At 40.5% G+C, this 14,694-nt stretch overlaps 1 long non-coding RNA gene across 1 annotated transcript in view; it reads left to right on the forward strand.

The window, feature by feature from the left end:
* The first annotated feature begins 2,964 nt into the window (after window positions 1-2,964).
* Window positions 2,965-14,694, forward strand: part of LOC132003921 (uncharacterized) — a 48,138-nt gene continuing 36,408 nt past the window's right edge. The window contains exons 1-2 of the long non-coding RNA XR_009400366.1: window positions 2,965-3,312; window positions 5,487-5,558. This is a non-coding gene — a long non-coding RNA (uncharacterized LOC132003921). The remainder of the gene's footprint in view (window positions 3,313-5,486; window positions 5,559-14,694) is intronic.

Genomic DNA, 14,694 nt, shown 5'->3' on the forward strand with positions numbered 1-14,694 from the left:
ATTAAGGAGTCAATCCCATTTACAATTGCACCCAAAACCATAAGATACCTAGGCATAAATCTAACCAAAGAGGCACAGAATCTATACTCAGAAAACTATAAAGTACTCATGAAAGAAATTGAGGAAGACACAAAGAAATGGAAAAATGTTCCATGCTCCTGGACTGGAAGAATAAATATTGTGAAAATGTCTATGCTACCTAAAGCAATCTACACATTTAATGCAATTCCTATCAAAGTACCATCCATCTTTTTCAAAGAAATGGAACAAATAATGCTAAAATTTATATGGAACCAGAAAGACCTCGAATAGCCAAAGGGATATTGAAAAAGAAAGCCAACGTTGGTGGCATCACAATTCCGGACTTCAAGCTCTATTACAAAGCTGTCATCATCAAGACAGCATGGTACTGGCACAAAAACGACACATAGATCAATGGAACAGAATAGAGAGCCCAGAAATGGACCCTCAACTCTATGGTCAACTAATCTTCGACAAAGCAGGAAAGAATGTCCAATGGAAAAAAGACAGCCTCTTCAATAAATGGTGTTGGGAAAATTGGACAGCCACATGCAGAAAAATGAAATTGGACCATTTCCTTACACCACACACAAAAATAGACTCAAAATGGATGAAGGACCTCAATATGCGAAAGGAATCCATCAAAATCCTTGAGGAGAACACAGGCAGCAACCTATTCAACCTCTGCCGCAGCAACATCTTCCTAGGAACATCGCCAAAGGCAAGGGAAGCAAGGGAAAAAATGAACTATTGGGATTTCATCAAGATCAAAAGCTTTTGCACAGCAAAGGAAACAGTTCACAAAATCAAAAGACAACGGACAGAATGGGAGAAGATATTTGCAAATGTCATATCAGATAAAGGACTAGTGTCCAGAATCTATAAAGAACTTAGCAAACTCAACACCCAAAGAACAAATAATCCAATCAAGAAATGGGCAGAGGACATGAACAGACATTTCTGCAAAGAAGACATCCAGATGGCCAACAGACACATGAAAATGTGCTCCATATCACTCGGCATCAGGGAAATACAAATCAAAACGACAAGGAGATATCACCTCACACCAGTCAGAATGGCTAAAATTAACAAGTCAGGAAATGACAGATGCTGGCAAGGATGCGGAGAAAGGGGTACCCTCCTACACTGTTGGTGGGAATGCATGCTGGTGCAGCCATCTGGAAAACAACATGGAGGTTCCTCAAAATGTTGAAAATAGAACTGCCCTATGACCCAGCAATTGCACTATTGGGTATTTACCCTAAAGATACAAACATAGTGATCCAAAGGGGCACGTGCACCCGAATGTTTATAGCAGCAATGTCCACAATAGCCAAACTATGGAAAGAACCTCGATGTCCATCAACAGATGAATGGATCAAGAAGATGTGGTATATATACACAATGGAATACTATGCAGCCATCAAAAGAAATGAAATCTTGCCATTTGCGACAACATGGATGGAACTAGAGCGTATCATGCTTAGCGAAATAAGTCAAGCAGAGAAAGACAACTATCATATGATCTCCCTGATATGAGGAAGTGGTGATGCAACATGGGGGCTTAAGTGGGTAGGAGAAGAATCAATGAAACAAGATGGGATTGGGAGGGAGACAAACTATAAGTGACTCTTAATCTCACAAAACAAACTGAGGGTTGCTGGGGGGAGGGGGTTTGGGAGAAGGGGGTGGGATTATGGACATTGGGGAGGGTATGTGCTTTGGTGAGTGCTGTGAAGTGTGTAAACCTGGTGATTCACAGACCTGTACCCCTGGGGATAAAAATATATGTTTATAAAAAATTAAAAATTAAAAATTAAAAAAATACATATTTGTTGCTACGTGGTTGTCCTTTTGTCATATTCAATTAATTCCAATTTTATATAGTAGTATAACTTCAATCAGCAATAGATCTAACAGGTGTCTTAACAGAGAATAGATAGAAATAATGTATACAATTAAATCTGGTGAGAAATAAGTGGCCAAGGAAATGGACTGAATAAGGAGACACTATTCCAGGTGACATCATCAGAGGGCTGCCTGAAGCCTCCAAGCCTGGCTTGTAGTTAACTTCTTGGAGGATTAAGTCATGGTTGGCTTTGTAAGGCCCATGGACTCTTTTAATTATGGGCAATAGGGTTTTTAGAAAGCAAATTAGGCAGAAAAATCAAATTAAAAATTTAAGCTTCCTTAATTGTGTCTTTTGTTTTTTCACTCCACAGGCGCCCAGGGGGTTCCCACCTGCCCCCCCCCCCCCCGCAAAACACCAAGGGACGCAGGGCACAAGCACACGCACAGCCCGACGGGGCCGCCGGGTAGCCCCCCTCCCCACGGCCGCGCAAAGACCATGGCCCCCGGGGGGTTCGGTGGGTGGTGGAGTCTGGGGGAGAATGGAACCCTCCTCCCCACGGGCCGACCTCCCCACCAGAGGCGGATGGGCGACCCCCAAAGGGTCTTTAAACCTCCGCGCTGGGACGCGCTAGGTACCTGGACAGGGGGTGGGGGAACAGGCGAGGCACGAGAGGGGACACGAGGCCATCCCGCCTTGAAGCCAATCCCGTCCGAGGCCAACCCCGCGGGGCACGGAAACCCCGACGCTGCTGGCCTGTGACAGAGGAGGCCCCCTGCCCTGCCAGGCAGACACCCGACACCGCCCTCTCCCAACCCCCCCCCCGCCCCCCGCCAGAGCCTCCGGGGGCGAACTGTACCCTCTCCCTTACCAAGCACCCCAAAGCTCGCTTTTACCCACAACCTCGTCCCTCCCCGCACACGCGAACCCAGGCCCCTCTCGCCACAGGAGGCGAGGGGGCTGCAGCGGGAAGCGGGGCACGGGCAGGCAGGGCGCGCGAAGCGGGTGGCGAGAGCACGGGCAGGGAAGGCGAGGAGCCGAACCTGGGCCCGAGGCCTGGGCGTGGAGCCGGAGGGGAGAGACACGGAGCGGGGAACGGCAAGGTCAGAGCAGACGCCCGACAGGACCGAGAGAGAACCGTCCAGGGCGGGCGGCCGGAGGCGGCGCCCCACGAGCGCCCCGCGTGAGCCGAGGCTCTGAGGACCCCGGGGGTGGGGGGCCGGCCCGAACCACCCCCGGAAGGCGCCACGGGGGCCCGCCGCCGCGCCGAGCGTCCGCAGACGCGCCGAGGGCACCGTGCGGGCGCGGTGACCGGGAAGGACCCGCGCCGAGGGCGAAGGCGGCGGCGGCGGCGGCGCGCGCGCGTGCCCCTCTGCAAGCCCTCGACCCGCCCTCTGCGGAGAAGGCGCGGCGCGGGAGGACTGAGACCTGGGACAAGGCAGGTGCGCCAAAGGGGCGGGGCGGGGGGACGCGGCGCCAGCCCTGGGCGGGCAAGACGGGCAGGGGAGCCCAGAGGGGAGATGGGGGGCGGGAAAGGCGCTGCGCCATCCCCCCCCACCCTTCCTCCGGGCGCCCCGCCGCCGTTCTGCCGCCGAGGCCGCATCGCGGGGCTCCCACTCGCCTCTGGGCGCTCCTTCCCCCTGACTTCTTGGAGGATTAAGTCGTGGTTGGCTTTGTAAGTCCCATGGACTCTTTTAATTATGGGCAATAGGTTTTTTAGAAAGCAAACTCAGCAGGAAAATAAAATTAAAAATTTAAGCTTCCTTAATTGGGTCTTTTCTAATTAAGAAAAGAATCATTTAATTGGATTTCTAGAGTCGAATAGTCTTGGTTTTGAATAAACTTGAAGTAAATCAGCATGTTTTGCCACATGGACTGCTGAGGGAGTATATGAGCCTCTCTGCAGGTGCTAGTTCACACTCCTAGGAGCTTGGACAACCTTCAACCAAACCCACAAGTTCTTATACTATCAGCTGTTATGGCGGCCTGAGCTTTGACCATGGTGGCCTGGATTCTGGTTCTGGTTGTGCTTGTAGAAGCCCCCGTGGTCTGATCTGTGGCTTAGGCTCTAGTTATGGAGGTCTTGGTCCTGACTTTGGTCTAGGAGATGTGGATTTCACTTCTATTGAAAAATCTATTGATGCTTCTGCACTGCAGAAACAGAAAGCTTGACTCCTAGATCCTTTACTCCAAAGCTTTCATAACCCCGTTGGGACATTCCACAAGAACTAGGAGTGACAACAGCAGCACCAGCAAGACTGTGGAATCCATGGTTGAAACCAATCATGGGCTCATCTCTGAACCATTCAGCTACTCATATATCATCATTGCTTCCATTTCTGTAGTAATTTTTCAATAAAGCTTTTAGTGACATCACAAATTCTCCTCTTCTCTCCCCACTTCCAACTGATTAAAAATAAAGAACATATACAATCAGGAAGATAAACTTCCTTTTTGGAGTGGGATTTTGTCCCCTTATGGTGGCTTCCTTATCCGTGACCCACTTAGGTGATTGAGCGAATGTATTCCAAGGAATATTTCTACTTGCTTATCTGATGGTACTTATTTTTTAAAAAGAGCTACAAGTTATGAATATTAACATTTTTTTGTCTTCAGAGAAAAGTCACAGTAATATTGACTTTCTTCCAAATGCATCTTAGGCTTTAGGGGCTTTTTTCACATTCCCTCCAGTGTAAAATAAGGGCAAATGGGAAAATTGTGGCACTAAAAGAATTCAATTTTTGATATGTTCTTAACAGATTCAAGGAAGCTTTCTTCCAGGAATTTTATCTCTAGTAAATTAGTTTGAAGTTTAAAGAGTAGGAAAGAGGAGAGCACCTCAAATTTGGATGAAGACCTGCTATCCTTGCAACGCCAGAGAAAGAAAGTTTGACTTTTCCAAAGTGGGCATGAATGAACTTCTGGTGAAAATCAGAAACCTATTGCTTCTAAGAGTACCAAATACACTATCATGGTGATGGAGATCTGTGAATATAACTGAATCAAATGAAGGTACATTCACTCAATAAGACGTATTGAACACAGAATTTATGTGCTAGGCATTCAAGCAATAAAAAGATAAACTTATATAGAATTAATAGGCCTTATCTGTGCTTACAGATAAGTTGTAGAGGCTGACCTGTCTTTAGATATCTACAGCAAAATATGATATAGTCAATGGTAGAAGAGAGATAGAGACAAAGTTTAAAATGGGTGTTTAAAGGGATCTATAGATAGTTTTCTCCTAAAAACAAAATGATAATATCATTCATGGAGCAAGCACCAAATCTCCCTAATACATAAATTCAGGATTTTTCAGCATCCGGGTACTCTTGCTTGAAGATCTAATAAAAAAAATTTATACTGAAGGTGAATATGTAGTAAACATAATTAAAACCTACTAGTACTAATTGGAAAATATTGACTGATCCAATCCACCAAAGCAAACTTAGTTTTTAGTCAAAGTGAGGCCCCCTATTTTTGTAAGAGAAAGCAGATTACTAAGGTGTTCTTTTATATGTCATTTGGTATAGCTGTTATATAGAGAGTACCTATGACTTGTCATACTTAAATGTCTTTGAACATCAATTCAATAGAATGAACTAACTCTCAACAGGAAGCCTGGATATCAGCTTCCATCATCAGGACTATCACAATGACCTTGGATGTGACAGCTTGTGAAAACAAGGTAAGGCAAATGTGGATATAATGCTGCCATCCAATTTGTTGTGGAAGATGCTGGACACTTGGTTTCTACTAAGTTTTCGGACCTAAAATTATTGGCACAATGATCCAACAGTAAGATTTAACTTCTCAAATGTTTAATTTGATCAAATCTATTTCCAGCTTATATAAGGCAGAGAAGATAAATTGGAGGCTTACCAATTTGTTGGCATAAGATTTAAGATCTGTCTGTGTCTGTGCAGCTGTTCAATAGCAATTCAAAATTATTCTATAAATATAGGATATTTTGCCACAGTCATTATTTCTCCTTTCACTCTCAAGACACTCATTTTTCATCTGAAATCTCTTTAGTGTATTTCACACTGGGAGAGATCTCTATAATCATTTTCTGATAAATGTGTTTAATGTGGCATTACAATATGGTCTTAACTTTAGTCATTTACCTTAATAATTTTTCTTTGTTTTCTGATATTTCAAATGAAGGCAACTGCTTCTTTTCCTGAGGATATCATTTATTTCCATTATTAAATCAGTGAAAAACAAATACAGATTTAGCTTGAGAGGGAGAGGTTGCTGGATTTTTCTGGCTTGGTGTTTTCTGAAGATAGAAAAAAAAAAATCAGTCAACTCCTGTCACTTATCCTATCAAATGTCGTATTTTCATAGGTAAGGAATAGAGTTTGGTCATGCCATTAAAGATCTTTGGTTCCTATAACTAAATAACATTTGAAAGTGTTCTATTCTCACATAGGTCAGTACCTTTGCAGCCCAAGGAAGGTGTTACAAAGTTACAAAGAAAAAGCATTATCAGTTTACTTAGAATGAGAAAAAAAAATGTGACATTCCTAGTATAATGTAGTGTATTTTTGTGACCTACAATTTCATGTCGTTTTGATTTATGTCTGAGTGACAGGACAACCTTTGGAATTTACAACAGAAGTTTCCATTAGTGATTTGTAAAGACTATAACTTATCCCAAGTGAAAACAGATTTTCTTCTTTACTACCCATTATCATAGTATTATTTAACATGTATTTCAAAGGAAACGTCCTAAGAGTGAAAGAAAGAAAAAAAATCTACTTTGGGTCCAGCAACTGAACATAAAACAATACTTCTACAAAGAAATATATAGTCTTCATTTTACAATGGATATTTTCATTTTAATAATTTTTCACTTAGAAAAAAAACAAGACAAATATTTTTTCTATGTATTTTATAATACTTTAATATTAATATTTTGCTGCTCATTAACAGTAAAATTGGTCTTGTGTAAAGCTATCACATTTTATCCTTGAAACTATTTTTATCTCTTATTTGACTATTGAGGTTTTTCATTTTTGTTTTTTAGTGCTCTATCTCAGGTGGACACATCTCTTTCAAATCCAAATGAACAAAAACTAGCCATTAATCACTCTCACATGATGTGGCTACGTTATATGGACAAAAGGTGATATCCTTAATCCTGAGTTATATATGGTTACATGTATTTGAAAGGACTTATGAGAATGAAAAATTCAGCTTATCAACTATTTCCAGTTTAGGATGAGAAATAATGAAATAATATTTGGATAAAAGAAACTTGGGATATGTTGTGTTATGACATATCGAACCACATTTTGGTTTTAAAATGGTAGTTTGCTAAGGTGGAGTCAGAGAGTTGCACTGGTTGTTGTAGCCATGAGAGCTAGTATCAGTTTACTTATAATTTCTTCATTAGTTCTATAAACAGTGTTTAATTTCCTACTTGCTGTTCAGGATTAAAACATCTGAGAAATTTATCTTTGTTAAAATAATTGAGAATCTCCTAAAAACTCAACTGTATATTCAAAATCATGTAAGTTAAGGGGCTCCTGGATGGCTCAGTTGGTTGAGTGGCCTACTCTTGATTTTGGCTCAGATCATGATCTCAGGGTCTGGGGATTGAGCCCTGGGTCAGGCTCCACACTCTGTGGAGACTCTGCTTGGAGATTCTCTCTCTTTCCCGTCACTGAAGATAGTTTTTAAAGCCAAAAATATTATAAAAGTTATTATAATTAAAATGCTAAAAATCAGCATTTACCTCTTTTTAAAAATGTTTTCTGAACAGAGGCACTTTCTTCAGTCTTTATCTTGATAAACAAATTTCCTTTTTGAAAAATATTGATTTAACAGCTGTAAATTGAACAAATATCTGTGAATTTAGTTGGAGATGGAATTATCCACTTGGGAGATGACAGAAAGGAGAAAATTTTTAATTATAAAAGGAATGCCATCAAATGTAAATAATATAATATACCTGGTTTAGGGTTTGGAATGTACAAAATTTAAAGAGATAGGCATTTTTTCCCATAAAAGCTAAACAATAGGTTCAAGGACATTCTAAATAAGAAGCTAAGTAAACCAAGGTATTTTTATGGAAACAAGGGCCTCTCTCCGTGTCAAGAGACAGAAGAAACAGAAGAATAATGAGTTAACAACATTACAGATAATATGCAGCATGACACAAAGGAAAAGTATACATGTCATTTATCATATGTTCTGCTCAGGGTACATAAGCATCTCTCTTCCCAAGCTGACATTCACACTCAGGATTTGGACTCAAACAACAAACCAACCTTATCACCCCTGACACCATGAGCTACTACAGCAACTACTATGGAGGCCTGGGTTATGGACTCTGGAGGTTTTGGTGGCCTGAGCTGTGGCCGTGGCTAGGGATGTGGCAGCTTCCACAGATGGGGTTGTGGCTGGGGCTGCGGCTGTGGCTGCAGAGGCTACAGATATGGCTGCTGCCACCCATCTTGCTACGGGAGACATGGATTTTCTGGCTTCTACTGAAATCCTGCTCCGGAAGCCCAAAATTTGAGGCCACAAAAGGATTATCCAAATTTGACTACAATAACCAAACCAAACAAGATTATCCCCAGAGCCAAGCCAAGATCAAAAACATTCTGTATCTAAGACTTTAGGAATATTTATCATTTTATAATGGTCTCTTTCATGTTTCCTGGTGTCCTTTATTTCAGCTTTTATAACTGTGGGATTTCTCTATTCCTTTTGCAATAAATTATCCAAAGTTGAAATAGCATGTATGGTTTTCATTTTTTTTTTTAATGAAACTCAAGATATCAAAATGATTATTTGTAACTGCACCCGGGGTGCCTGGGTGGCTCAGTGGGTTAGGCCACTGCCTTTGGCTCAGGTCATGGTCTCAGGGTCCTGGGATCGAGCCCCGCATCTGGCTCTCTGCTCAGCAGGGAGCCTGCTTCCTCCTCTCTCTCTGTCTGCCTCTCTGCCTGCTTGTCATCTCTCTCTGTCAAGTAAATAAATAAAATCTTAAGAAAAAAAGATCTATTTGTAACTGCACCCAACTGGAAATGAAGAAAATAAATTACTCAATGAATAACCAAAGGCCTAGGAGAGATATAAATATACACCCATATGGCGAGATAGATAAATTCCAATCCATAACACTCAGTTGGAATGAAGTTGTTGTTTTTTTTTTTTTCAAAGATTTTATTTACTTATTTGACAGGCAGAGATCACAAGTAGGCAGAGAGGCAGGCAGAGGGAGAGAGAGGAAGCAGGCCCCCACTGAGCAGAGAGCCCGATGTGGGGCTCAATCCCAGGACCCTGGGATCATGACCTGAGCCAAAGGCAGAGGCTTTAACCCACTGAGCCACCCAGGCGCCCTTGGAATGAAGTTTTTTTCCTCTGAACACCTTACCAAATTTTATTCAGTGCTTTTAGTTAGATAACACTGGCATATGAATTTGGTACTAAACTACTAACTTTACATATTTTCATATCTCAAGTGAGGCTGACATGTAGAGTAAGTACTTTGATGTTTTGTTCAAAGCTTATTTTTATTTAGACATTTTAATAATAAAAAATGTAGCGATAGAATAAAATATATCTCTAAATGCACAGTGAAAATAAACATTTTATATGATATTTTCTATCATATAAATATATGTATTTTCTATCATATTTTCCCCATGGTCCTCCATGGTGGGACATGGCATCATTCTTCAGTACTATCAGTACACTGAAATATTTTGCCATTCATCATGGAAACTTAAAAATCACTATCATCACTTGTGAAGTAATCTGTATCAAGGCTATTCCTGGCCTGAAGTTTTATGCATTAGAACAAGTGTCTTGTAACACTGACCTTCAAAGAGTGAGCATTTCATGTTAGTACTTCACATAAATATTTGCTTATAAAAAATACAGAATGAAGTATCATCATTTCTCCCTCTCCCCCTGCCCAATTTTATATATTTAGGTAGTAAAACAAAAGTGAATGTTTTTGGGTTAACCGAATTCAGTAAAACCAGTAGAATTATGAAACTGGCAGGGGCCCTGTAAATCTTACTATGATGTCATCTTGGATGGGGAAGGACTCCAGAAAATGAAATGAGTTGCTAAGGATCAAGAATGGCATGAGAAATAGAGCCTGATACTGGAACAGGTCGGGCTGTAGAGAAGGCATCGACTTTACCATGTGTACTGCCACACTGATTGTGTACTTCCCTCCATGAATGCTCTTAAATAAAGCATCTTGCTCTGGTCATGCACCTTTGAAAAGCTTAATTATCACAGCTGATTGACCCTATCCATTTATTTTGATATGCAAATATTCTGATGTAGAATCTTAAACTATTAATTTCTAATTTAGCTGTATCTGAGTAACAACAACTAGTAAGAGGGTTAAATCCAAACTCTACTTTAAAAACTTATTATAATGCATGTGAAAATCTCAGACTTGATTACTGAATGCATGGATGAATGTGCTCAGCCAGCTTGTGTCCTTTCAGTCAATTCAGGAGAATTCATGTTAGTACAATTCAGGAGAATTGACTTGATAGCCCTACTATCAAGCCAGACTCTATCTCATGACCCATGAGATTATAATCCATGAGATCACAACTTGACCCAAAGTGAAAAGCCGACTACTCAACCAACTGAGTCATCATGGTATCCCGTCCCCTCCCCCCTTTTTGAAAAATTATTGATAGGGTCTACAGAAACTGTTGTCAAAATCTAGACAGATGGTTATTTCCAGAAAGTGATATTGACCAGAAAGAAACAATAGAGACATTTTAGACATTAAGGTATGCTTGGAATAGATATTTCATGCTTATTTGCAAGAATGCATCGAATTTTATGCCTAAAATTATATATAATATAGAATTCATTATTATGCTTGAAAAAAAAGAACCAATAAAAATGTATGATGGTAATACATTATTCTAAAGACAGAAAGCCATTTGAGCTCATTCCTCTTTTAAATCCTTATTGTTTAGATGCAGACATATGTTACCCATACCTGGGAGAAACATGGTGCTTATGTTTACAGACCTTAAAATTCATTCATCCTTTCAGCAATTAATTTTTGTGTTTCTATTACATGGTAGATATTAAAGAAAAGTAATTAAATTCAATTGGGAAGTTGTATCCTTGAAAATTACTTCTAGGGGCACCTGGGTGGGTCTGTGGGTTAACGCCTCTGCCTTCAGCTCGGGTCATGAGCCCAGGGTCCTGGGATCTAGCCCCACATTGGACTTTTTGCTCAGCAGGGAGCCTGCTTCCTCCTCTCTCTTTGCCTGTTTCTCTGTGATCTCCATCTGTCAAATAAATTAAAAAAAAATCTTTTTTAAAAAGGAAATTACTTGTAAATAAAAGAAAACCTGGAATGTTTGTGTGACTCAGTTGGTTAAATGTCTTTGCTCCACTCAGGTCAAGATCCCAGCATCCTGGGATTGAGTCCTGTGTCTGGCTCCTTCCTTCTCCCTAAGCCTGTTGTTCCCCATGCTTGTGCTCTCTCTCTATCTCTGACACACAAATAAATTACATTAAGTTAAAAAAAATAAAGAAAACCTGAACACTATATTTGAGGTCATATGAGATTCTGAAGAACCTAAAGACTCAAGCCTAAATTCAAGGGCACTACTGGAAGAACCAACGAGTTTGGGTCAGCTTTGATAAGTAACTAACTTCTTAGAGTTAGCTGAGTGAATTTTTTTTTAATTTTTAATTTTTTATAAACATATATTTTTATCCCAGGGATACAGGTCTATGAATCACCAGGTTTACACACTTCACAGCACTCACCAAAGCACATACCCTCCCCAATGTCCATAACCCCACCCCCCTTCACCCACCCACCCTCCCCCCAGCAACCCTCAGTTTGTTTTGTGAGATTAAGAGTCACTTATGGTTTGTCTCCCTCCCAATCCAATCTTGTTTCATTGATTCTTCTCTTATCCACTTAAGCCCCCATGTTGCATCACCACTTCCTCATATCAGGGAGATCATATGATAGTTGTCTTTCTCTGCTTGACTTATTTCGCTAAGCATGATACGCTCTAGTTCCATCCATGTTATCGCAAATGGCAAGATTTCATTTCTTTTGATGGCTGCATAGTATTCCATTGTGTATATATACCACATCTTCTTGATCCATTCATCTGTTGATGGAGATCAAGGTTCTTTCCATAGCTTGGCTATTGTGGACATTGCTGCTATAAACATTCGGGTGCACGTACCCCTTTGGATCACTACGTTTGTATCTTTAGGGTAAATACCCAGTAGTGCAATTGCTGGGTCATAGGGCAGTTCTATTTTCAACATTTTGAGGAACCTCCATGCTGTTTTCCAGATGGCTGCACCAGCATGCATCCCCACCAACACTGTAGGAGGGTTCCCCTTTCTCCGCATCCTTGCCAGCATCTGTCATTTCCTGACTTGTTGATTTTAGCCATTCTGACTGGTGTGAGGTGATATTTCATTGTGGTTTTGATTTGTATTTCCCTGATGCCGAGTGATATGGAGCACATTTTCATGTGTCTGTTGGCCATCTGGATGTCTTCTTTGCAGAAATGTCTGTTCATGCCCTCTGCCCATTTCTTGATTGGATTATTTGTTCTTTGGGTGTTGAGTTTGCTAAGTTCTTTATAGATTCTGGACACTAGTCCTTTATCTGATATGACATTTGCAAATATCTTCTCCCATTCTGTCCGTTGTCTTTTGATTTTGTGAACTGTTTCCTTTGCTGTGCAAAAGCTTTTGATCTTGATGAAATCCCAATAGTTCATTTTTTCCCTTGCTTCCCTTGCCTTTGGCGATGTTCCTAGGAAGATGTTGCTGCGGCAGAGGTTGAATAGGTTGCTGCCTGTGTTCTCCTCAAGGATTTTGATGGATTCCTTTCGCATATTGAGGTCCTTCATCCATTTTGAGTCTATTTTTGTGTGTGGTGTAAGGAAATGGTCCAATTTCATTTTTCTGCATGTGGCTGTCCAATTTTCCCAACACCATTTATTGAAGAGGCTGTCTTTTTTCCATTGGACATTCTTTCCTGCTTTGTCGAAGATTAGTTGACCATAGAGTTGAGGGTCCATTTCTGGGCTCTCTATTCTGTTCCATTGATCTATGTGTCGTTTTTGTGCCAGTACCATGCTGTCTTGATGATGACAGCTTTGTAATAGAGCTTGAAGTCCGGAATTGTGATGCCACCAACGTTGGCTTTCTTTTTCAATATCCCTTTGGCTATTCGAGGTCTTTCTGGTTCCATATAAATTTTAGCATTATTTGTTCCATTTCTTTGAAAAAGATGGATGGTACTTTGATAGGAATTGCATTAAATGTGTAGATTGCTTTAGGTAGCATAGACATTTTCACAATATTTATTCTTCCAGTCCAGGAGCATGGAACATTTTTCCATTTCTTTGTGTCTTCCTCAATTTCTTTCATGAGTACTTTATAGTTTTCTGAGTATAGATTCTGTGCCTCTTTGGTTAGATTTATGCCTAGGTATCTTATGGTTTTGGGTGCAATTGTAAATGGGATTGACTCCTTAATTTCTCTTTCTTCTGTCTTGCTGTTGGTGTAGAGAAATGCAACTGATTTCTGTGCATTGATTTTATATCCTGACACTTTACTGAATTCCTCTACAAGTTCTAGCAGTTTTGGAGTGGAGACTTTTGGGTTTTCCACATATAGTATCATATCATCTGGAAAGAGTGATTATTTGAGTTCTTCTTTGCCTATTTGGATGCCTTTAATTTCCTTTTGTTGTCTGATTGCTGAGGCTAGGACTTCTAGTACTATGTTGAATAGCAGTGGTGATAATGGACATCCCTGCCGTGTTCCTGACCTTAACAGAAAAGCTTTCAGTTTTTCTCCATTGAGAATGATATTTGCGGTGGGTTTTTCATAGATGGCTTTGATGATATTGAGGTATGTGCCCTCTATCCCTACACTTTGAAGAGTTTTGATCAGGAAGGGATGCTGTACTTTGTCAAATGCTTTTTCAGCATCTACTGAGAGTATTATATGGTTCTTGTTCTTTCTTTTATTGATGTGTTGTATCACATTGACTGATTTGCGGATGTTGAACCAACCTTGCAGCCCTGGAATAAATCCCACTTGGTCGTGGTGAATAATCCTTTTAATGTACTGTTGAATCCTATTGGCTAGTATTTTGTTGAGTATTTTCGCATCTGTGTTCATCAAGGATATTGGTCTATAGCTCTCTTTTTTGATGGGATCCTTGTCTGGTTTTGGGATCAAGGTGATGCTGGCCTCATAAAATGAGTTTGGAAGTTTTCCTTCCATTTCTATTTTTTGGATCAGTTTCAGGAGAATAGGAATTAGTTCTTCTTTAAATGTTTGGTAGAATTCCCCCGGGAAGCCGTCTGGCCCTGGGCTTTTGTTTGTTTGGAGATTTTTAATGACTGTTTCAATCTCCTTACTGGTTATGGGTCTGTTCAGGCTTTCTATTTCTTCCTGGTTCAGTTGTGGTAGTTTATATGTTTCTAGGAATGCATCCATTTCTTCCAGATTGTCAAATTTATTGGCATAGAGTTTCTCATAGTATGTTCTTATAATAGTTTGTATTTCTTTGGTGTTAGTTGTGATCGCTCATCTTTTATTCATGATTTTATTTGGGTCCTTTCTCTTTTCTTTTTGATAAGTCTGGCCAGGGGTTAATCAATTTTATTAATTCTTTCAAAGAAACAGCTCCTAGTTTTGTTGATTTGTTCTATTGGATTTTTGGTTTCTATTTCAATGATTTCTGCTCTGATCTTTATGATTTCTCTTCTCCTGCTGGGCTTAGGGTTTCTTTCTTGTTCTTTCTCCAGCTCCTTTAGGTGTAG

Source organism: Mustela nigripes, chromosome 16, assembly GCF_022355385.1.
Source record: "Mustela nigripes isolate SB6536 chromosome 16, MUSNIG.SB6536, whole genome shotgun sequence".
Lineage (NCBI taxonomy): Eukaryota > Metazoa > Chordata > Mammalia > Carnivora > Mustelidae > Mustela > Mustela nigripes.